Source organism: Ictidomys tridecemlineatus, unplaced genomic scaffold, assembly GCF_052094955.1.
Source record: "Ictidomys tridecemlineatus isolate mIctTri1 unplaced genomic scaffold, mIctTri1.hap1 Scaffold_466, whole genome shotgun sequence".
NCBI lineage: Eukaryota > Metazoa > Chordata > Mammalia > Rodentia > Sciuridae > Ictidomys > Ictidomys tridecemlineatus.
The window spans coordinates 129,784-154,283 of record NW_027523023.1 but is presented as its reverse complement, the minus strand read 5'-3'; the positions used below and the strand labels follow the sequence as shown (position 1 = coordinate 154,283).

General features: G+C 40.6%; 1 long non-coding RNA gene across 1 annotated transcript in view; it reads right to left on the bottom strand.

Moving 5' to 3' along the window:
* The window catches only part of LOC144373732 (uncharacterized), a 65,895-nt gene extending 54,318 nt beyond the window's left edge, over window positions 1-11,577 (bottom strand). The window contains exon 1 of the long non-coding RNA XR_013433293.1: window positions 11,045-11,577. This is a non-coding gene — a long non-coding RNA (uncharacterized LOC144373732). The remainder of the gene's footprint in view (window positions 1-11,044) is intronic.
* Window positions 11,578-24,500: the final 12,923 nt, after the last annotated feature.

Here is a 24,500-nt window from a genome sequence, read left to right as displayed (position 1 = left end):
TTTTGTTTCAAGCTTCCTATCCATAGAACTATATCAGGCAAACTTGGAAAAATGTTTGGCTCAAGGTTTGAAGTTGTTTGGCCCTGAGGAAGAGATAGAGATAGACCACGAATATATATTTCAAAAAAAAAAATAGGAAAATTGATACAATTTTTTGTTCTGTTTTTGTTTTGTTTTGCTTCGGTTTTGTTTTGAGTTATCTGTTTGAGTTGTGTTATCCTTGTAGCAGAAATATGGGGTCAGAAATTAGTAAAAAACAAACCAAAAGAATGTTAAGTAAATTGTTAGAGGAAGGAGGCACCCCAGTAAAACCAAAAACAGTCAAAGCATACGTTGATACAATACAAAAATGTATCCCATGGCTTTTTAAGGAGGAGTTATTAAATATATCACAATGGGACCATCATGGTGAAGATTTAAGGGACAGGGAAAAGAAAACCCAGGAACTCTTTCAGTTGGTACATTGCTATTGTGGATGATGATACGATTTTGTTTGCCTAGTCCAAAGCTTTCAGTTCAGATTATGGTAGAAGACATATTAGATTAGAAAAAAGAGGATGCCTCTCGAGATAGTCAGAAAGGGGAAGAAAGTTTAGAGCAGAAAAAGCCATCAGGGGAAAAGTTACAACAGGAGGCTGCTACTAACACCTTTCTATCACAAGAGGGCGTAAGTGTCCAACCAACAGCTCCACCTATGGGGCCCTCAACGCTCATAGCTCATAGTTAATAGATGGGATTCTGAGACAGTACCTCAAAGATTAGCATGCCCTGTATTTGAGGTGGCAGGAGGGCAGCGGAATCACCATGTTTTAGATTTCAAAACAGTGAAGCAGCTAAAAGAGGCTGTAACAACCTATGGTCCTCAAGCACTCTTCACTATAAGCTTGGTCAAATCCATTACCAACTTGAACATGACACCAGCAGATTGGACTAGTATGTGTAAAGCTGTGCTAAATGGAGGACAATACCTGTTACAGAGGGTTGCAAATGAGGAATTTTGCATGGAGACAGCTAGGCAAAATGCAGCAGCTGGTTATCCTTAGAGAAATCTAGATATGTTGTTAGGAAAAGGCTTATGAGGGTCAGCTGCAACAAATTGCATATGATCCTGCTTTATACTCACAAATTGTTGCAGATGCAGTTAGGGCATGGAAGACTTTACAAGAACATGGAGATTTACAAGGTCAATTATCTAAGGTAATACAAGGAGCTAATGAAGCTTAGGCTGAATTTGTGGATAGGCTTATTCAAGCAGCTACCAGAGTTTTTGGGAATACAGAACAAGCAATGCCATTAATAAAACAACTGGCTTATGAGCAAGTGAATCATTGGTGCAGAGAAGTCATTAGACCACGGAAACATGAAGATTTAAACACATATATTAAATTATGTAGAGACATTAATGAACAAGGGCAAGTTGTGGCAGCTGCAGTACAACAGGTTTTAGATTCCAGGCCAAAAACATGCTACAATTGTGAACAAACAGGACATTTTAAAAGAAATTGCCCCAGATTTCCTTCCTTCTACTAATCTTTTTGCTATTTATAGATTTCTTAAATCAGTGTGTTGTGGATATCCAAGGGTGATGAGATTCATTGTGGTATATTTATATGTGAACATACAGTAATTCAAGTCAGATCCATTCCACTGTCTCCTTATTTCATCTTGCACCCTTCCCTCATTCCCCTTGTCTACTCCACTAATCTTTCTTCTATTCTTTTTTTTATCTTACCCACCTCCATTGTGAATTAGCTTCCAAATATCAGAGAAAACAGTTGACTTTAGACTTTTTAGGACTTGCTTATTTCATTTAGCATGGTAGTCTCCGGTTGCATCCATTTAGCAGCAAATGCTATGATTTCATTCATCTTTATAGCTAAGTAATATTCATTTATGTATGTATGTGTGTGTATATATATATATATATATCACATTTTTTTATCTCTCTGGTGGAGAACACCTTGATTGGTTCTATAGCTTGGCTACTGTGAATTATGTTTCTATAAACATTGATGTGGCTGTGTCCCTGTAGTATGGCGATTTTAAGTCCTTTGGTTATTCACCAAAGATTGGGATCACTGGGTCATATAGTGGTTCTATTCCTAGTTTTTTGAGGAATTTTCATACTGCTTTGCAGAGTGGTTTCACCAATTTGCAGTCACACCAGTAATAGATGAGTGTGCCCTGATCCCCACACTCTCACCTACATTTATTGCTAATTGCATTCTTGATAACTGCCATTCTGGACACCTTCTTCTAAGCGGACCCTAGGTGTTTAATTTTATTATGAACAGGAATAAAATGTACCATTTGGGCACAGCTTCACAGGGAAGCAACCATTCTATTCTTCAACGTGCCAGTATTTGGAGGGATTTGATAAATTTAGCCTTTGGGTGGAAAATCTCATAAGCTTCAGTTTTCCACATTTTCCCAGAATAATTTGGCTTCTGAAGAAACAGCCTCTGCAGTCCCAGGCCCCAGAAGCCACCCCATGAATTAGTGTGATTGAGTATCATTCTCTCTAATTTGGATCGAGCTCCTGCAGGGCTCTGATTACATGAGGAAAGAAAATGTCACTGAAGAAGAGGGTCCTTCTGGGAAACCAGGGCCCATTGGAGAAGAAGGAACTCTCCTCCAGGGTTTTGTAAAAGAGAGAGCTCCCTCTAAGTACTCCCAACCATGTTAGATTACAGGGTATGCCACCCCAGAATAGGATGTGCTTCAAAAAGCAGAAGAGATATGTGATGTCATCCTCTGGTATCCATGGAGTGAATAGTGGTGTTTTGGTGTCATTTTTCTGATGTTCACAAACAAGTAAAATAGAGAGTCTATTTATAGCTTAGCCAGAATAAACTACATTTTCTCACAGAAGATACTGTTGGCTCTGTTCATCTGATTATTATCCCACTAGAGGGGTTTGCTGTAAATCTGAAATAAGTGAATTGCACTGTACCATTCTCTGGCCTACCAGCCCAACCATCAATCCTCTCACAGAGGAGAAAATGTTTTGGGGTATGTGCCACACCAACACTGTGCACATTATCACAATACTTGGAGAATGGAGGAAAACAGAGCCAGGCTGTTTCTTAAAGCGTGAAAATGAGTCCTGAGCCCTCCCAAAGCAGTCACCTCGCTATGAAAGTCTGTGTCCACTTATTCTTCTGCCTGTGCAAATTGATGGTTGTTGAGAAACTTGAAGCCACTTAGAAGCCCCTGAGGGGCCTTCAAGAAGCTGACCAAAAGTTGTGTGTTGTTAACCAGGCCTCAGGGGAGCTACTGGCCACAGGTTCACATCCTAACATTAAACTGAGTCACTTGTAATTCCAGTGACTCAGAAGCCTGAGCCAGGAGGATCACAAGTCTGAGATCAGCTTCAGCAATTTTGTGAGATCCTTAAAATGAAAAATAACAAGTGGTAGGGACATAGCTCAGTGGGTAGAGTACACCTGGGTACAATCTCCATATGCTGCAGGGTTTAAGACTCTGGGAAACAGATTAGGATCCCTGGCATTTGGAAGAAGATACAAGGAACAGTTGGGGTGGTAGTCCTGCTTTATTTGAAGGTGACAACAGCCTCCTGAGTCTAATATGCCCTTTTTAGGTGCAGGCTAAACAAAAAAAGGACCAATGTCAAGGGATGGTATAAATAAGCGCATGCTCACAGGCAGATATTTATGACTTTGAGTCCAGATGCTGAATCAGGGTGTGTATGACTTGACTCTATAGCTGGCCAGATTTCTCAGTGAGGGAAGCTAATCATAACCATCTTGGGCCTGCCCTATACATTGGAAATGCAAAATAAATAAGCATATATCCCCATGTTATGAATTTCAGTAGAGTCAGGACTGTGAACATCCTGTCATGAATTGGGGTACATCTCTCGCCTGCTGCTGTGAAGCTCTCAAAGTTCATGAAGAATGCATTTCAGGTGGTTTTGTTTGAAAGAGTTTACCTCTCTGGGAAGTAAGAGCTTTTCCAGTACTTTACTCTGGCCCAGGTGTTCAAAAGTCCACTGGTTAGTTCCATGTACTACTTCAAAACATGTCATGCTTAGTTTGATTGTTTGACAGAGATAAATAAACTTGCCCTGCCTTCGCCTGCTGTAGTCCAGGGGATGGTGGTGTCCATCAGAGTCTGCTGGTGCACTCAAGTGGTACATGCACTGCAGATTCACCTTTGCACCTGTGTGTGCATAGTCAAGAAGTGTGTGCAGATCCAGAGGTAAGTGAATGTCCTCCAAGTGGGAACCACTGTGTGACTGGTGTCACCGTTGGGACCATTTTTGTATTTACACAAAAGAGAAGGAAGAAGATAGAGGAACTAGCAAGAACCTCACTTACTGGACAACTCAGCTAAGGGGACTTGGGTGAGCCTGTGCTTTTCCAGCAGGCTCTCTCCACCAGTCACTTTCTGATTCTGGTGGAGGAACACAGGATGGAGCGGTTTCTGAGAGAATTGATGAAGTAAGCAAGCTGATGCTCAGTTAAACTGCATTTGGCCTGAGTGGGCCTCCACACTTAAGCCATGGGCCAATGGGAGAATCTGCTACCTAATTAGTATGTCAATTAACTGAAAGCCTGACTTAGGAGTATGGAGATGTCCTGACTTTGACTTTTGTGGTTCAACTTCTCTTGGCCGAGGCATGATATAAAGACTGTTGGGTGTCGTGTCTGTCCATATGATTTGGGAGATGAATTAATCCAGTATATCCCACTAAGTAGCAGTCTACAGGCCCTTCCATATGGCAGGAACCTCAGAGAGAATCACCTACACCAATGCCCTGGGCTTCCTACATAAATCTAAGTTCTCCCTAAAGACTATAAATAGGAAATCTCTAACTCTACAGAAAAGGACAGGTTCCCTCTACTCTGACAACCAGCAGTCAACACAGGAGAGAACTACAACCAAATGTGCATGTGTGTGTGTGTGTGTGTGTGTGTGTGTGTGTGTGTGTGATGTATGGAGTTGAGGGGTGATCTTTCATGAAATCAGTTCTTCAGAGGACACCATCTGATCATCTAATCCAATTCTGACACTATCTACCTGAAGATAGCATCAGATGCTGCAGGTTTGAGTGCTCAGTCCCCAAGACCCCCACCCTCCACTTCAGGCATCAGTCCCAAATCCCTACTGTGATGCATGCTGCAAATTGGGGTTCCCACAGCCCTCTGCTCACTTCAATTAATTTGCTAGAGAAGCTCATGAAACTAGGAAAACACTTCCGTACATTTACCACTTTATTATAAAGGATGTTGATGAACATAAAGCATATTGATGAACACCAGGTGAGGAGATGCCTAGGGAAAGGAACAGGAAGAGGAAGAGCCCCTGTGCCACCTGAGAGATATTGTACCCCCAAACCTAAATGCATGTATGGAACTTTCATTACACAGACATGATTAATTATATCATTGGCCACTTATATAATTTCTTAGGACCAGCTCCCATTCTGAAGCCACCTATAGACCCTTAGTCACTGGTCAAGGCATTATCATATAAAAAGACACATCACTTTGAAGATTTCCAGGCATTTTAAAGAATGGGTTTTAGAACATGACATGTCCTCAAGTTAATTACAAAGGCCAGAGGATGGAAGGGGAAGAGATAAGGGAAATTAATGAGTTAGAGACTCAGGCTCAACCAAGATGGATAAAACCTTGACTTAAAGCCTCAGGTGGCCACCCAGCCACCAGGTTCCACCAGTGTCCTGCTGACAGAGGAAGTGTCCAGACCATTTACCCCAACCAATCCAGAAGCACCAGAACTTCACCTGGGACTGTGCTCCTGTCCAGAGCCACTTTGTATCATCATGCCCATCTTACCTGTATCCATCACAGGTTTAATATGAATGGTTATGTCCCCCAACTGGTATATCCATTATAAAATTGCTCTGGGTGGTCTTGGTTCAGGCCACCCAGTGACCTGCTCCTTTTCTGGCAAGCATCTGTGGTGGGTCAATAAACCCTTTCATTTCTGGGAAGCCTCACTCTTAACAATTTGAGTCCAAAAACAAAAGTGCTTTTACTATTATGTAATGAATGTGGGGGGTGGGGAGTTGATCACCTGCCTCTCCAGCCATGCACCATCTAATTCCATTTTGATCTGCAGAAGACTTTGCTGCTTTAGCCTAAACCATGACCAAGGAGTCAGAAGAATGGCTAGCTGGTCATGGAGTTATTAACACAGAGGATTCTCTTCTCTAATCTAAAGTGACCCTCCTGCCTCTCCCCTGCTCTCCAGCTGTGTGATTTGCTCAGGACAGAGTCTCATATGTGCAGCTGGCTCTGGACGGGCACATGGACACATGTCTTCACTCTCCTGGCATGAAGACAACCCAGCCCTGAGGCCACATCTCCACAAACCCATATCCCCTACAAATCCTTGCTGAAAATCAAACTGCCTTCCCCAGCATGGGAAGCTCAAGAAAATTACAAAAAGAGTAACTTAAGTATGATTAAAATGTTTGCATAGGAAATCAAGTGTTCTCTTCCTACCAAGTCACTGATGTCCCCAGACTGGACTGAAGGAAAAACTCTGATATTTCCGCAGCACCTAGAAGCTGGTCTGACCTGTCCTCATGTGAGGTTGGTAAAATTATTTTTATTCTGACCACTTTGTTATAACAGCTTACTGTCTCTTTTAAAGAAAACTTTCTTCTGGATATCTTTTTCTTTTCTTTTTTTTTTCTTATCTTTTTTTTTTTTTTTGTACCAGAGATTGAACTCAACCACTGAGCCACATCCCCATCTCTATTTTTTTTGGAGACAGGGTCTCACTGAGTTGCTTAGCACCTCAAAAACCTGTCTTTGAACTCACAATCCTTCTGCCTCAGTCTCCCAAGCTGCTGGGATTACAGGCATACACCACCATACCTGACTCTTCTGGATATCTTAAGGTACCTTATGTTCATTAAAGGCACAACTCCCTAGTGAGATATTTAGCATCCTCCTTTTCAGATTAATGCTGCTGATGATTATATCTGAAGAGAGGCTGCAAGCAATATTTGCCTGCTGTGATGCCCACAGGCATCCTGAGATTGGCAGTCCTGGTTTTCTTCCCTATCAAACTGAAAACTAGTAGCCCTGCCAGGTTGAAGATTTGTTTCCTACGATTACCACTCTCAGCCCCAATCTCAGGATGGAGGAGGCTTTAAGCAAGCAGCAGTTATGCCCCTGAAAAATTTTAAAGAAATGAAAGAGATCCTCCAGGCCTGGAGAAGAAAGGCTGGTGGCTAGACGCTCATCCAGGAGGCCAGTGTACCTCAGTGAGTCTTGCCAGTCTTCCCAACTTGTAGCTTTACCTGAAAAGTTCGGAATATGGAGATCCTTGGGATGCAAGGATGGTTCAATATACGGAAATCAATAAATGTTATTCACCACATCAATAGACTTAAAGATAAGAACCATATGATCATCTCAATAGACGCAGAGAAAGCATTCGACAAAGTACAGAATCCCTTTATGTTCAAAACACTTGAAAAACTAGGGATAACAGAAACCTACCTTGACATTGTAAAAGCTATATATGCTAAGCCTCAGGCTAGCATCATTCTGAATGGACAAAAGTTGAAGTCATTCCCTCTAAAATCTGGAACAAGACAGGGATGTCCTCTATCACCACTTCTATGCAATACAGTTCTTGAAACACTGGCCAGAGCAATTAGACAGACAAAAGAAATTAAAGGCATAAAAATAGGAAAAGAAGAACTCAAATTATCACTATTTGCAGATGACATGATTCTATACTTAGAAGACCCAAAAGGGTCTACAAAGAAACTACTAGAACAAATAAATGAATTCAACAAAGTGGCAGGATATAAAATCAACACACATAAATCAAAGGCATTTCTGTATATCAGCGACAAAACTTCTGAAATGGAAATGAGGAAAAACACTCCATTCACAATATCCTCCAAAAAAATAAAATACTTGGGAATCAACCTAACAAAAGAGGTGAAAGATTTATACAATGAAAACTACAGAACCCTGAAGAGAGAAGTAGAAGAAGATCTTAGAAGATGGAAAAATATACCCTGTTCATGGATAGGAAGAACTAACATTATCAAAATGGCAATATTACCAAAAGTTCTCTATAGGTTTAATGCAATGCCAATCAAAATCTCAATGGCATTTCTTGTAGAAATAGATAAAGCAATCATGAAATTCATATGGAAAAATAAAAGACCCAGAATAGCAAAAGCAATTCTAAGCAGGAAGTGTGAATCAGGCGGTATAGCCATACAAGATTTCAAACTATATTACAGAGCAATAGTGACAAAAACAGCATGGTAATGGTACCGAAACAGGCGGGTGGACAAATGTTACAGAATAGAGGACATAGAGACTAATCCACAAAGATAAAACTATCTTAAATTTGATAAAGGGGCTAAAAGCATGCAATGGAGGAAGGATAGCATCTTCAACAAATGGTGTTGGGAAAACTGGAAATCCATATGCAACAAAATGAAACTGAATCCCTTCCTCTAGCCATGCACAAAAGTTAAGTCTAAATGGATCAAGGAGCTTGATATCAAATCAGAGACTCTGCGTCTGATAGAAGAAAAAGTTGGCTCCGATCTACATATTGTGGGGTCTGGCTCCAAATTCCTTAATAGGACACCCATAGCACAAAAGTTAATAATAAGAATCAACAAATGGGACTTACTTAAACTAAAAAGATTTTTCTCAGCAAGAGAAACAATAAGAGAGGTAAATAGGGAGCCTACATCCTGGGAACAAATTTTTACTCCTCACACTTCAGATAGAGCCCTAATATCCAGAGTATACAAAGAACTCAAAAAATTAGACAATAAGATAACAAATAACCCAATCAACAATGGGCTAAGGATCTGAACAGACACTTCTCAGAGGAGGATATACAATCAATCAACAAGTACATGAAAAAATGCTCACCATCTCTAGCAGTCAGAGAAATGCAAATCAAAACCACCCTAAGATACCATCTCACTCCAGTAAGATTGGCAGCCACTATGAAGTCAAACAACAACAAGTGCTGGCGAGGATGTGGAGAAAAGGGTACTCTTGTACATTACTGGTGGGATTGCAAATTGGTGCGGCCAATTTGGAAAATAGTTTGGAGATTCCTGGGAAAGCTGGAAATTGAACCACCATTTGACCCTGCTATTGCCCTTCTCAGACTATTTCCTGAAGACCTTAAAAGAGCATGCTACAGGGATGCTGCCATATCGATGTTCATAGCAGCACAATTCACAATAGCTAGACTGTGGAACCAACCCAGATGCCCTTCAATAGATGAATAGATAAAAAAAAATGTTGCATCTATACTCAAAGGAGTACTATGCAGCAATAAAAAATGACAAAATCATAGAATTTGCAAGGAAATGGATGACACTAGAGCAGATTATGCTTAGTGAAGCTAGTCAATCCCTAAAAAACAAATACCAAATGTCTTCTTTGATATAATGAGAGCAACTATGAACAGAGCAGGGAGGAAGAGCAGGAAGAAAAGACTAACATTAAACAGAGACATGAGATGGGAGGGAAAGGGAGAGAAAAGGGAAATTGCATGGAAATGAAGGGAGACCCTCATTGCTATACAAAATTACATATAAGAAGTTTTGAGGGGAATGGGAAAATAAACAAGGAGAGTAATGAATTACAGTAGATGGGGTAGAGAGAGAAGATGGGAGGGGAGGGGAGGGGGGATAGTAGGGGATAGGAAAGGTAGCAGAATACAACAATTACTAATTGGGCATTATGTAAAATTGTGGATGTGTAACCAACGTGATTCTGCAATCTGCATTTGGGGTAAAATTGGGAGTTCATAACCCACTTCAATCTAATGTATGAAATATGATATGTCAAGAGCTTTGTAATGTTGTGAACAACCAATAAAAAAACTAAAAAAAAAGAAAAGAAAAGAAAAGAAAAAAATGTGAAAGCTCAGAATAAAAACTACAAATCTTTAAAAAAAAACAAAAAAAATTGAAAACAAGGAAAAACACTAGTAAATGAACAATATGATCAGTAAAATAAAACATTCATAGAAGTTATAAAAAAAAGAATATGGAGATCTTAAAGCCACATGACTGACTTTATTATAGCTAGAAATGCTGCCAACCAGGGAAAGATAACAGAGTGAGTGGCATAGGGCTGCATGTGACACAGGGGACCCTTCTGATGAGCCAGGAGTACAGGAATGAAAGAAATCTTGCAATTCAGATTAAAAGCCAGACAGCAGAAGAGGTAGAAGACATTATCTAATAAACTAAGGGGGTGGAGGAGGCCTGTCAGAATGCTCCCTGCTCCTCCTTAGCATCTCAGCTGCTCTCTCCATAAGTCGAAATAAAAGCCCACTGAGAAGGCAATGATTTGCTTAGAAAACAAATAAAGATGTTGTGTCCAAAAATAAATATTAAAGATGTTGTGAAAAATAAATATTAAAAAATTCTTTTTCTCTTTAAAATAAAGAAAAAAGAAAAGAAAAGAAAGAAAACATCTTGCAATTATTGACACTATCATTACATCTTGGCAATGCCCATGCATTATTGCCCTGTGTGTTTGCCGTGAGAAGAGTCTCATTGTTCAGAAGGGAAAATAAAAGTCCCAGGATAATGTGCATGGAATACATGCCTGGTGATATAAAGTTGATTTCCTAAGAATAAGGAAGCCTAGATGTGTATTGTCATCTTACCTCCATGGCCTGAATATTCCAATGTTCTCTCTCTCTCTCTCTCTCTCTCTCTCTCTCTCTCCCCCCTCTGGCCAGCCACTCAAATGATTTATATTAAATTCTAGCTATATTCAGCACAAAAGTCATCTAGCATCAGAGGATCAAAGTTACATCAACCAACAAGCACTGGGGAATTGATAAGCAGTTAAAATTAGGTCATGACAGAGCAGTGACTTTTGATGGATGAAGTGAAATTTAGTGGCAGTTTTGCTATTTAAAGATTAGTTACAGCACCCTTTCTTGTAGCTGCAATGAAAACACAACAAAGTATCATGTGTCTGATTAAATATTTAAACATCGCTGTTGGCCCAACTGATTGTGGCAGACTCACGGTTTCCTCGGAGTGTGTTCAGCTCTCATATGAAGCAGGAAAAGGCATCTGAATTCCCACCTCCAGAGCTCCTCACAGGCTCTTTCTCCCCTCATCCAGGCAAATTTTGTAAATTATTTTAATCACTTTTATAAGCATTCCATCCATGAAGCACTTCAGTCTCCAAATTCTGACCTGGCTCAACATTTCCAAATTCTTCACAAACAAACACTGCTTCTAAGTGCCAAATGTGTTCATCAACTGAACCAGTGGCCTTCTTTCATTTGCTTGATCTTTCCTGCAATTTTAGAAACATAGCTCTCAGCAATGTCTGACATGGCTCTCTTCTCCTGGTCTGTTGTGACACTTGTCAATACCAGAATGGAGACTCAGCAGCCCTAAGAAGATGGGGGCAGAAGCCCATAGAGAAAAATCTCTCATGCACACGTGCTTGCAAAAAAAAAAAAAAAAAAAAACAAACAAACAAAAAAAAAACTGTTACCAGAAGTCTCTGAAGACTACAGCCTTGCACAGAGGCCACCACAACCTTATGCAAAGAGCACTTCAATAGGAGAGCCACCCAGCAGCCACCTAGTAAACTTTGTACTGACTTCACCCTTGTTATGGAGCCTCGCTGCCAAGGATGATCTTTTTCAAAACAACTTATGTAACTTCCCCTGTTTTACCTTTGGAAGCTTTTGCCTTCTTCCCCTGCCTCTCTGAAAATGCCTATGATCCATCATGGCACACACATTCCAGATTGCAATCTGCTTATTCCCAAATAAAACCATTCCACTTTTGAGAACCACTCCTTCCATGGTTATTCAGGTTGATCATTTCCCCATGAGGTAAAGACTTGTTTTTATTTGATTTGGAGTGGTTGTGGCTGAGCCCCTGACCTTTTTGCCTAGTGATCATCAATTCTGTTTACCTCACCTCTGTGCCCAGACTTGGAGCTGCCCATGAAGCCAAAGAGGATCAGTGTGTTCTGCCTGGACAGAGCTGGGGTGGGTTACCATGGGCCCACAAGTGTCCCCCTCAGTCCCTTCAGGCAGCCAAGCTCACCCAAATAGATTGATATAATGCTGAGCTCCCAAGGGTCAAGAACTGAGAATACACAATGGGAGATAAGTCAGCAGAGGAAACATTGAAAACCAGTCAGAAGGAAAGTCTAACGCAAGTTCAACACAAAGTGCATAGTGGTAAACACACGCTGGGTGGGGAGAAAGGAGGAGCCTTTGTTGGGAGACACCAGCCAGGGGAACAGCTGGGTCTGAGCTTGGGGAAGGCATGGAGAATAAAGCTTCCCCATGGACAGGAGTCAGTTCAAGCCAGGCAGGTCCAGCCAGTGGGGCTGCCTGTGTGCTCACACACACAAAGTGTTAAGTTTTGCTGTGCTTACCCAAACAAAGGGGTTCTGTGAAAAACTATGAACTCTTTGAACTGTGTTCTTGTTGTTGTCTTAAGAAGATAGGAAAGAATATTTTGCCAAGTTTAATATATATATATGGTTGCCAAGAAATTAACTAACTACAAGTCACATAATTAGAAGTACAGAGCACTGTGACCATGAACAAAGTTATTCCGAGAATGTTTATCCATGCTTGAAAAGATTAAGCTGCCAAGAGAATGTGTTTCTTTTTTGCTGTATAAAAGAAGCAGGGAAAAAAATAAAGGTGCTGCTCATTTTCTACTAAATGTGTGTGTGTGTGTGTGTGTGTGTGTGTGTGTGTGTGTGTGTGTGGGTGGTGTGTGTGTGTATTTCTTTATGCATCTCTGCTGTACCAGGAATTATAGATTGTCAGTGGGTTCTGACAGCTGCCCGCTTTCTCCAGAAGGGGGCCATGCTGGGCTCCAGGGAAAGACAGTGTTTGCACAAGGCCTTGGGAAGGGGACATGGTACTATAGTATTGTCCCTCTCTGTGGCTCCAAAATAAGCCTGAATTTATCAGCAAAACCAGAGAGGAGCCTCAGGGGAGTTGTCCCCATTCATCCCCATGCACCCCGGGCTCAAGGACATTCACAGGCTAAGAATCACCAGAATGCAGGTGTCATCCACAAAAACCAGCTGACCAATCACCAGATGCAGCCACAGCAGGACACCAGGACAGGTGTGAGAATGACTTTTTAAATGCCTATTTCACACTATTTGCTTCCTATTCTAGGCAAACAGTCATGCTGGGCTTGGTCAGGAAGGTAAAGGTAATCAAAAAACACCCTGTTGCCAGGGTATGGGCCAGATACTCTGAACAGATCCACATCTGTAATTCTGCAGGTTTCCATTAAAGAGAAGGCAAGAGGATGACTTAGTTTGTCACCTTTTTGTGGCTTCCTATGACACAGTTCAAGCAGCAGTGCTGCAGGGCTCAGACAACGTAGGGAGCTCCTGAGGGGCTCCAGATGATTTGGGGAGCCTGGGCATTTGCTCATGTTCAGATGAGATAAAGATAACTCAAAGGACAATTTCAGACATGAGAGGGATTCAGTAACCTTCCCTTGGCTGTCTTGCTACATTCTCTACATATCATCAACCATTCTCTGTGCTGGATTGATTCCTCCAGAAACAAGTCCTGAAATAACATTCAAGTGCAGGCAGCAGATTTGGAAGTTTATCCGAGGAGCCCTATACAGGGTGGGTATAGAAAGGGCAGGAATGAATCTAGTTGCCCTTGTGGTCAACCAGAGAGGGACCCCACTTGAAACCCTTGAGTTTTAGTGTGCAAGCAACAGGGCAGGTAGCAGGGCATGGGGACATATAGGCCATTCCCACGGTGGCTGGTGGAAGACACTGGCTGCAGGTAGGGCATTCATTCTCTCCACATTCCAGTCTCAATGGTTGGGCAAATCAGATACTGGAGGCCAGAAAGAACCCAGCCCAGAGATGCAGGAGCTGGAGGTTGACAGTAAGGAGGCTGGCACTCACAAGGAACCTCAAGCTCCAGCACCCAAGATTTTATTAGCAAGAGGGGCTTTTTAAAGGTTTATATGTGTGCCCTCTATCATGAGAAATAGGAATAAAAACCTGAATTGGAGTCAGAGGTTGTTTTCAAGGTCCATTCAAAAAGTCACTTCTATTCATGCTCAATATCCCAGCCATGTCCATCTTACACATGGTAAGTACTCAGATGGTCCTCCTGGGTAATGACACATGCCCAGGAACATATAGGACCTTTAATCAGAGGCAATAAGTTAGTTTGCTGTTAGAAGAGAATGTGCTATGTCATTATTCACCTCCATCCAGGTTAGATTGCATTATGATGACCCTGTAAGTTGTATTAGACCACTGTTATGAACCATCTAAAAATGTTTCTTACAGTGTGATCCTAACCTTCTCTCAAGAATTAGGATCTACATTCTGTCCTCTTGTGAGCTGAACTGTGCTCCAAGCCCCAAATCCATACGTTGAAAGTCTAACCCCAAAGACCTCAGAATGGGACTGTATTTGAAGTTGGGTCTTTAAATGAAGGTTAAGCATCCTTAATCTGGTATAACCGGTGTCCTTATAAGAGGAGATTAGGACACAGATATTCATAGAGGGATGATAGGGAGAAGACAGTTGTCTACAAACCAAGAAGAGAGGTCTCAGAAAGAACCAACCCTGTTTACTGCTTAATCTCCAGAACTGTAAGAAAATTAGTTCTTTTTGTTTAAGTCACCTGTTATATGGCACTTAGCAGCCCTGGCAAACTAATATGCCTCCCCTTAAGACTGAGCAGAACTTTGTAACCAATTACCTAAACCAACAGAATGCAACTTCCAAAGATAGCTGGGGAAAAATATCATAGTTTCCCCTGGTTTGCCAGAACTTGGGTTCCATGCTAAGGAAGCCCCAGCTAGCCAATGGGGAGAGATGGCATGTACAAGAACTGAGCCCTCAGTCACCAGCCAGGTCCAATCACCAGACACATGCATGAGTGAGGTACAGGAGATCCCAGCCCCTTCCCACTGTCTTTTAGTTGAGGCCCCTTCTGAATTCCAAACTCATCAAATCAATGAACATAAATAAACTGTTGTTTCATGCTGCTCTGTCTTTAGGTGATTAGTTATGCAATTCATTGTAACTGGAGCAGTCCTGAATAGGAAATAGTACAATTTTCAACTTGCTAATGAGATAACCAAGATGAGAAGCTCAAGGTCTTCCAAGGTCATACAGCTTGAAATGGTAAAAGAAAGTAATTTCACAATAAAGATTTGTTATCAAATGCAAATCACAAGGAAGATAATATATTAAGCCATCAGGGACATAAAGATATCCCTGGGGGAAGTCTCTTTGCATCTGCGCCTACAGTGACCACATGTCATGGACATTTTTGCCCAAGTTCTTTCTAAATAAATATATGGATAAATTCCAAGAAGTGGCATATTTATTTAAAATTTCACGAGGTAGTACATCATTTTCCCCATAAAGAGATGTCAACAATTCACTCTGCTCTCAGCTCGTGTGAATACTTGGGCAACAATATGGGACATATGTGTTTTTTCTTTCCTGTAATTGCAAAGCTTTCAGGTCTGATGCAATTATATTTAAAATATCATATATTATACTTAAAAAGAAAATGTTGAATTGTAATTTCAAAACCTGCTTTATCTCCTCATACCACGGAAGACTAGGAAAACAGCAATTATGCCAACTTCCTTTTTCTTCTTCTTTTCTCTTCATCTACAAATTCTTGCTAACTACACAATTAAAGTCAGTCTTCTGTATCCATGAGCTCTGCATTTGAGGATTTGACCAACTCAGATTGAAATATTTGGAAAAGTAATTTCCATTCATACTGAACATGTGCAGACTTTTTAAATCACTATTCCCTAGAAAATGTGGGGTAACAGCTATTACAGAGCACTTACATTATATTGTGCACCACAAGTAATCTAGAGATGATTTAAAGTGTGAAAAAAAGATGTTCAAATGTTTTGTGAAATTGTTTGCAAGTTTTCAAGTATTTTAATTGTACAAATTTATGGGGTATGGTGTGTACTGATCAAATCAGGAAAATTAACATTTATTTTTTTTGTCATTGCTTTATGTTTGGAGCTTTTGAGCTCCTCTTTTGTAGTTATCTGTCAAGTGCATAGCATGCACTTTTGAAAATCCATGGATTCTTGATACAAGAGAAGGGAATCTTGGAACCAACTTTCCATGGATACTAAGGAATGGTTATATTTCTAAATTGCCATATGATATCATTTGCATTCTGCTCCATATTTGGAATTTCCACACAATCTAGCCCTCATTGGACACTCTGTACACACCTCTAAATTTCCCAGTTCATTCCTTCAGTTAGCACAGGTCCAGCTCTAGGTGCTTGTTCAGCAAGACTCTGGTTGGGCATACCATGAGTCCTTGTTTCCTGTTCTCCTAATCCTGACAAGCTGACATTCTCCATGTAGCCACATAATGCCTGAAGGCCTTTTCTTGGAGACAGCCATTCATTTCCTTGTCTTTGCCTTTCATGGAGAAGCACGCATTTGATATTTTCTTCAATCTCAAGCATGACTCTGTGTATGTGTTCTTCACCTGTCTCTTGTTGATCAATTAATTCCCAAGTTTACTCTTGCCTGGGTCTTTTGTTGGCTTTTTTCTTATTATTAATAGTCTTTATGTGGATTATCAACCACAGTAGACCATATGTGGCTGAGGAACATTGTTGAGAAGGACCTAGGAAAGTAAGTCCAGTTCGTGTGAAACCTGAATCGTGGACATTTAGACAAATTTCCAACCCTGGGGGTTGTCACTGCAAATCACAATACTACCTGGTCACCAGCCTTCTGGATGGCCACAGAAGCATTTACTCTACTCTGGATCAGTGACAGAGCTATCCACCCACCACAGAGCAGCCTTCCTCCTCCAGAGATGTATGTCTGCTCTTGGCTCCACCCAGTCATGGCTCCTTAATCCTTCATGTTCCCAGAGCCACACGAGCCCAGGTACCCTCTTAGATCTGCCTGGTCTCTTCCACCACCCCCTGCACCTTCTATCTTAGACAGCTCTTCTCTTCAGCTGTGAGTTGGAAACATGGCAACATGGTAGTGCCATGGAAAATGGAGTTCTCTCTATTTAGAGTTCAGTTCTTCTTTGAAGGTCTCCTTATTGTTTGTGGTTAGTTTTACCTGATTCTACCACCCTCAACTGACAGATGAAAATCCACCCCTCTTTATTCTGCAGATCACTGAGTTTTCATTGTCAAACATTACTTTTTAAATCTTTTTGCAGTTGAAGTGTAATGTGGCATAGGAAACGGAACATAGTATTCTGCACAGCTTGATGCATTTTTGCAAACTGATGATATTCATGCAACAAGCATCTTGAACACAAAACAGAACATCACTATCACCCCAGTTCCAATCCCCCTTCATCCATGGGCTTTTAGATATTCAAATTGTCCACAGACACATACCCCATGTGATAGCATAGATATATTCTTACTATTCCATAATGGAGGAAACACATAATGGCCCAAACTCAATACATTTATTTAACACTGCTATACTTTATGTGTCATAGCCTTGAATCCATACATGTAGTAGTTGATTGTCCCATGGTTAGTATTTTGGATGCCCACAGACAATGCCTGGTATGTGAATGGATTCCATTATCTACAGCTTCCAACACAATTAGATAGACAGATGTTCACTACACGGTAGTATCAAACTATCACAGAAAATCCAAGGATGACAGAAATCTGAAAAGTCAAATGACCACTGCTCCTTGATTTACAATGAGGATACATCCAGATAACCCCTTTTTTAAGTTGAAAATATCACAAGTTTAAAGTGCTGTTTTGTTTGTTTGTTTATGTTGGCAGTGCCAAAGATAGAGCCCAGGGCTTTATGCATGTTAGGTAAGTGCTCAACTCTGAGCTACATCTCAGGATTTCATGCAGCATTAAATGCTTTAATACACCTAAACTACCCAATGCCATGGCTCTGCTTTACTTACATTAAATACACTCTGAACACTCATATTAGCCTCCATTGAGAAAAATCAACTAACACAAAGCCTATTTTATAGCAAACTGTTGAATGCAACATGTAATTTGTTAACTGCTGAATTAAAAATGAAAAACCAGAACAATGGAATGAGTATGCATTTGACCATGGTAGTTAATAAGGTGAGAACTGCCCAAGTTAAGCAGTTCAGGTTACTAAGCAGAAGAGTTTAATAAATTCAAAATCACTATGTTATACTAGACTAGGCTTGTGTCTGGAAGAGTGAAGGAGCAGGCAGCAGAGAATGCACTTATGTACCTACAGTGTCTTCTGATGCCACTGGCTCAGTGCTCTCTCCCATCACCAGAAAGGGAAGGAGCCAGGGAAGGGAAAGAGAAAGAAGGAAGGAATGTCAGATGGGGGCATTTAAATATTCAGACCAAGAAAGCTCCTGACAGCCCCAGCCCATACACCATGAGGAATTCCAGACCAGATACACTGCTGTTGGATTTTCAGGGGTAGGTTGGGAATTTTCCACATCCTAACTCACTCTGCTCCCATTCACAGCTCTAAAGTCCTGGAGAGTCTCAGCTGGGCATTGCTACTAATAAACCATCTGGATGTCCTGGGACTTAGATTCAGTGGTGAACATCAGATATATGGCTTTATTCTCAGATGCCATGGGACATTCAGGGAGGCAAGGGTGCAGTACAGTGGTGTCTGCAGATGCTTGACGGCCATGGCATGGGAAATACCTGAGGCTTCCTAGAACCCCTGTCTCTGAGGTGAGGTCCAAGTGGCAGTAGAACCAAGCAGTTGATGCAGGCAGATAGCAGAAGGCTGGAATGTGCCATGCAGAGAGAACATAGTACAAAGGCAGGAGGGGGCAAGCCATGTTTTCAGAACAACAGAATTTCAAAAATGCAGAAATGTAGAAAATAGGATTTATACTGTGTGGGTTCCATCAGAATAGAAACAGAAAGCATGAACTGTTGTAAATGGAATGATTAAAAGAAGACATTTCTAATTTAGATTAGTCACAGGAAGGTTAGTGGCTAGGAGACTAGAAGCAAGGGTACCACATAGGAGAATGGAGCAGCATTCAAAAGAAGGATGCAGCAGTATACCTGAGCAGAGACAGGGCACATACTGGTGTTGAAAGTACTGCTGGCAGGACCCAGGACCTGAACAAATAAGGAGAGAAGGAGAGGTCTCCTGGCTCCTGCTTTGGAGCTCTGAGGAGAACTGTTGGGTTGAAACTGGAAAGTCAGCTAGGGAAATGGGACTGTTAGGGTTGAGCACCACTGTGGTTGTGTATAAATGATGGATGTAAGGATCAGAACTTAAGACCCACAAGCACAAGCCACAGGCTGATTGCTGACCCTTAAAGCCATAAGCATGGGGAGGGTGACAGCCCCAGGTACAATGTGATCTGAGAAGACAAGCAGCCCATGGTGAAGCCTAGGAGAGCACCCACATTTAAGGAATGGAAAGAAGATAGAAGCTTCCAGCAGGTGAATGAGAGGGAGAATGAGATACTAGGGTCTGAGGTTAAGGGGCATCTTCTATCCAGCCCCCTCATGGGCTTTCCTGAATCATACCCCAATCTACCTTCTTCCAGCCTCACTGAATTGGACCAGGGGGTTATAGCATAGTGTTTTTAGGGCAGAACAAAGATGGCTATAGTTAGGCTTTCTCTCTGAGATTTCTGGCCAGCTATGTTTTGGTACTTGGTCAAGGTTATAAACCAGCATATGGACTCAAGGTCATAAGCATCTGCTTGTGAGCATGCTCTCCTTTATGTAATATGTTGCCTTCTTTGTTGGCTTGCATATTAAAAAGTCCTATGAATGTGTCATTAGGCAATTTACTTGTGGTAGATTAGTCAGAGTGTACTCACATCAACCTCGATGGTGTACCCTACTACACACCCAGGCTGCATGATAAACTGTGGCTCTTCAGCTGCAAACAACAGCACATTACTGCAGTGAATACTATAGGCTGCTTAACATAATGGTGAGTACTTGTGTATCAAAACATAGAAAAGAGCTAAAATACTAGGTGTTAGAAATATTTCAGCTCCAGTATAATCTTATGGGACAACCAACATGTATCCAGTCCATTGTTAACAGAGATATCATAAATAAGACGTGGTGATAACACTACTAACAATGGGGTATATGGAATTGGCCCAGGAGATCTGAGGTGGGAAGTGAGATTTGTATCCACTACAAACTCAATCCTACTGTTAGGACATTTATATTTACATATTCATGCATTACTTTTCAACACAGGAGAACCTAATTAGTATTAAAATGTGCTGTTAGAGTTCAAAAATTTATAGGCTTTTGCACAAAAAATGGCTCAGGCATCTATTATTTAGCCCTTGAGCTAAGCACCCGTTAAAAAATAATGCTCTACTGTTTCATCAGTAACTACTAAAATGACTACCAATCTAACTACTAAAAGTAAACAGAAGAAGCAGTTTATGTTTTTATCAAGGTTTAAAGATGACAGAAAATCTTCCACTTCAGAATACTCACTGCTATAGTTTAGTTCTGGAATGTCCCCTCAAAAGTCAGGTGTTGAAAACTTGATCCCTAACCTCTGGCACTATTGGCAGGTAGTGGAACATTTAAGAGGTGAAGCTTAGGGAAAACTATATAAAATAGTGACTCATATACAGCAATGAGGGATAGCTACACCCTGCAAAGGCTAACAAAATTTAGCTAACCTCTGGAGGTATGTGTCACACCAGACCTCCACATCAGGGCTTCAGGAGGTGGGTCAGGATGCTGGAACTTTCCACATTTCCCAAGGCACCACAGCAAGTGAGTGCAGTCAAGATAGTAGTATCGAGGCCTTAGCTGTCAATCAGAGCCTTCTTTTTTCCTAAAGTTAACATTTTAGAGGCTATTTTGTACTGAATGCAATCTACATTTTTCCAACAATCACAAGTGCTAACAAATAGTAACAAATTAGGGGGAAAATAATCTTATTTTGGAAGAGTTCTCAAAAAGTGTGTTTTGTGAGTGTCTATCTCCTTCTAGCTAAAGTGGTGTTCAGCATCAGCTACTTCTGGGCTTACTCTGAGAGCAAAAAAGAATCTTCACCCAGCATCCACCTCTGAGCTCCTCCTTAAAGGTTAGGTGAAGCCTGAAATTCCCCCAGGGGATATCATGAGCAGAATCTCAGGCTCAACACACTCATATTGACCCAGGGGAACAGAGGCACTCTGGGTTCCATACTGGTTTTTACAGATTATAGCAGTACATTTTCTGTTGCTATAACAAAATACCACAGAATGGGTCATTTAAAAAGAGTAGAGATTTATTTAGCTCTTATCTGGAGACTGAGAAGTCCGATGTCATGGTGCTTTCTTCTTGCTACATTATAACATGGTGCAAGGCATCCTATGGTGAGAAAAGAGCAACAATCTTCACTCAAGTTTCTCTTCCTCGTCTTAGAAGACTAATAATGATGAAATCATGGGCGCCCTCTCTTATGACCTCATCAAATTCAATTTATCCCCCAAAGACCCAGTCTCATGAATTTATGAATTGGGGATTTAAGTTTCTAACACACAGGGCTGGGGATGTGGCTCAGTGGTAGAGCATTTGCCTAGCATTTGTGAGGCCCTGGATTCAATCCCTAGCACCACCAGAAATAAATAAAGAAGTTCAGTCCTCCCTTGGTGTCTATTGCCTGTCAGCCTTATGCCATGGGGTGCCACATCAAAGAAGCCCTCACCAGATGCCAGCAACTTAATCCTGGACTTGACAGCCTCTAGAACTGTGAGCCAAAAAAAAATTATGTTCATTATAAAGTATCAGGTCTTGATAAGACAGGAGGCAAGAACTAGGAACTATATCAGCTTTTTTGATCTCCCTGGGAGCAACAGCATCATTCCTATGTCCCTGTTTGATCGTCATTCACCAAGGTAGGTCAAATTTAAGGAAACACACACAGCCTCCATCACATGAAGGAAGGAAAGTCAACATGATTATAGCAGTGGACTGGAAGTCCTAGCTACAGAACTCCACAGTACTTGCAATCTTTAAATCCAGTTTGTAGAACTGGCTGCACTAAATGTGACTCTTCTGCTCCAAAGAAGGTACTCACTAGGGATCCTCCTCAAAGCCCAGAAATCAATCTATTATAAGTAGCCTTGGCTAGACACCATCTTGGCTTAGGAGCTTGCAGTTAAACCTTGACCTTGTCAGAAGCCTTCAGCCACTGCAGGCTTAGGAAATGTGATAGTTTCAAAAAAGAACAATAATTCTCAGAAGGAGATCTTAATTAGAAAGATATCTATGAATTACATGGAAAATAATTTTAAATGATCCTAATGAAATTAAGTGAGATGCAGAATACAAATTAATAATTCAAAAAAGTGAGAAAAACAATTCTGGATATGAAAGAGAAATTTATCAAAGAGATATAAATGATTAACAAGAGCCAATCAGAAGTCTTGGAACTCAATGAAATAAAAAATATAATGCAGAGCTTCATAATAGACTAGAATAACTAAAAGTAATAATTTTTGAATTTTTACAAACAACAATAAGTGTTGGTGAGGATGTGGGGGAAAAAGCATACTCATAATTTGCTGGTGAGACTGCAAGTTAGTGCAACCAATCTGGAAAGCACTATGGAGATTCCTCAGAAAACTTGGAATGGAACCACTATTTGACCCAGCTATCCCACTCATTGTCTTATACCCAAGGGACTTAAAAACAGCATACTACAGTGACACAGCCAAATCAATGTTTACAGCTGCACAATTCACAATAGCTAACTGTGGAACACACCTAGATGCCCTTCAATAGATGAATGGATAAAGAAACTGTGGTATACATATACAATGGAATATTACTCAGCATTAAAAGAGAATAAAGTTATGGCATTTGAAGGTAAACTGGTGAAATTGGAGATTATAATGCTAAATGATGTAAGCCAATCCCCCAAACCAAAGGCTGAATGTTCTCTCTTAGAAGTGGATGCTGATCCATAATTGGGGTAGTGGGGAGGAATGGAGGAACTTTGATTTGGCCAAGGAAAGATGGTGTAATGAGATCAATATCATTACCCTTGATACATTTTTTACTGCAAATGTGGTGTGACTCTACATGTTGTACAACCAGAGAAATGAAAATTTGCACTCCATTTGTGTACAATGAATAGAAAAGCTTTCTGTGGTCATGTATAATTGATTAGAACTAAGAAAAAATAAGTAAATAAAAGAATTTCTGAATTCTAGGACAGATCTGTTTAATTAACCCAGTCAGGCAAAATATGGGAAAATATATTGGAAAAAAATAAAATCTATAAGACTTAAGGGACATTAAGTAAACAAATATTGTCATTATGAAAAGTTCAGAAGGTGAAGAAAAGAGGAAAGACATCGCAAACTTATTTCACAAAATAATAGATTAAAATCTGCCCAATCTTTAAAGTAATCTAGACATCCAGTCATAAAAATCTCAAAGAAAAACAGCTGGATTCAAACAAGGCACAGTATAGTTCAAATGTCAAAAGTACAAGACAAAGACAGCATCCTAATAATAGCAAGAGGAAAAACCACCAAGTCACCTACAAGATAATTCCCATTAAACTTATAGCAGATTTATCAGCAGAAATTTCATAGACTAGAAGAGAATGGAATAATATATTCCAAATACTGAAAGAGAAAAAATTGCCAATCAAGAATTTGTTGGTTTTTAGGGCCTCCCTAAGTGGCTCAGGCTGGCTTTGAACTCATGATCCTCCTGCCTCAGCCTCCCGAGCCACTGGGAGTAAAGCCATGAGCCATCATGCCCTGCTCAACCAAGAATATTGTACCCAGCAAAGTTATCCTTCAAAACTGAAGCAGACATAAGATTTTCCCAGATAAACAGAAACTTAGTGAGTTTCTAACCCCTAGACCATCCCTGTAGCAAATACATAAGGGAGACCCACACTAGAAATGAAGGGATGAGAACTAACATAATGAAAACATGAACATGCACAACTCACAGAATAACTGGTACATAAAACAGGAAGAGAAACAAATCTTAGCACCACAGAAAACTACCAAATCACAAAAATAAATAGTAAATTAGGTGGAAAGGGAAAAAAATTTATAAAACAAGCAGAACACAATTAAAAAAGGGACAGGAGGATAGTCATACCTATCAATTATAACCTTTAATGTAAGTGGATTAAATGTGCCAATCAAAAGATACAGCCTGGCTATGTGGGGCAATAAAAGGATTCAAATATATACTGCCTACAAGAATTGCTCGTCACTGGTAAAGGGTTAATATATATCCTAAATTAAAAAAAGAGAGAGAGAGCAGGAGTAACTACGTTAACATCAGATAAAGCAGACTTTAAATCAAAACCTGAAATATTGGAAGTCTGAAGAAGGAGGATAGCAAGTTCAAAGCCACCCTCAGCAAATTAGCAAGACTCTGTCTCTACATAAAATATAAAAAAAGGGCTGTGGATGTGCTTTAGTGGTTAAGCACCCCTGGGTTCAATCATCCCTAGTACCAAAAAAGAAATC